We start from the raw sequence: 1,229 nt of genomic DNA on the forward strand, positions 1-1,229 counted from the left end.
GATCATGTTGACCTGTTGAGTCAACACTTTGTTCTGAGCCAATATGGCATTCAGAGCATCAATTTCAAGAACTCTTTTCTTCTGAGGTATCCCATTATTCACGGAGTTCCTCTCAGAAGTGTACATGAACTGGTTATTTGCAACCATGTCAATGAGTTCTTGAGCCTCTTCAGGCATTTTCTTTAGGTGAATAGATCCACCTGCAGAATGGTCCAATGACATTTTCGAAAATTCAGATAGACCATAATAGAATATATCTAATATGGTCCATTCTAAAAACATGTCAGATGGACATCTTTTGGTCAACTGCTTGTATCTTTCCCAAGCTTCATAGAGGCATTCACCATCTTTTTGTTTGAAGGTTTGAACATCCACTCTCAGCTTGCTCAGCTTTTGAGGAGGAAAGAATTTATCCAGGAAGGCAGTGACCAGCTTATCCCAGGAGTCCAGGCTATCCTTGGGTTGTGAATCCAACCATATTCTAGCTCTGTCTCTTACAGCAAAAGGGAAGAGCATGAGTCTGTAGACTTCAGGATCAACTCCATTCGTCTTTACAGTCTCACAGATCTGCAAGAACTCAGTTAAAAACTGGTAAGGATCTTCAGATGGAAGTCCATAAAACTTGCAGTTTTGTTGCATTAAAGTAACTAGCTGAGGTTTCAGCTCAAAGTTGTTGGCTCCAATGGCAGGAATGGAGATGCTTCTTCCATCAAACTTGGACGTTGGCTTTGCGAAGTCACCAAGCATTCTCCTTGCATTATTATTATTTTCAGCTGCCATCTCCTTCTCTTGTTCGAAAATTTCTGAAAGGTTACCTTTAGAATAATTTAATTTAGCTTCTCTTAATTTCCTCTTCAGAGTCCTTTCAGGTTCTGGATCAATTTCAACAAGAGTGCCTTTTTCCCTGTTCCTGCTCATATGAAAGAGGAGAGAACAAGAAAAGAAGAGGAATCCTCTATGTCACAGTATAGAGATTCCTTTATGTTAGTAGAAAAAGAAAGGGGAGAAGAGTGAAGAAGAATGGGTTCGGATATTTAGATAAAGAGAGGTGAAGAGAAGTGTTAGTAATTAAATAATTAAATAGAAGAAGAAAAGAGAAGGGATATTTCGAAAATAATTTTGAAAAAGGGGTTAGTAATTTTCGAAATTTTAGAGATAAAATGTAATTAAAATTAAAATATGAAACATTTAGTTAATTAAAAAGAATTTTTGAAAAAGAGAGAGATATT

The 1,229-nt window shown here is 36.9% G+C and overlaps 1 non-coding gene across 1 annotated transcript; it reads left to right on the forward strand.

Moving 5' to 3' along the window:
* Positions 1 to 280: 280 nt before the first annotated feature.
* On the forward strand, positions 281 to 384 carry LOC130937420 (small nucleolar RNA R71). Its single transcript, XR_009068641.1, has one exon. It is a non-coding gene; the product is annotated as a small nucleolar RNA R71 (small nucleolar RNA).
* The last annotated feature ends 845 nt before the right edge of the window (positions 385 to 1,229 follow it).

The sequence above is a fragment of the Arachis stenosperma genome, chromosome 6 (genome assembly GCF_014773155.1).
Source record: "Arachis stenosperma cultivar V10309 chromosome 6, arast.V10309.gnm1.PFL2, whole genome shotgun sequence".
Taxonomy (NCBI): Eukaryota; Viridiplantae; Streptophyta; class Magnoliopsida; order Fabales; family Fabaceae; genus Arachis; species Arachis stenosperma.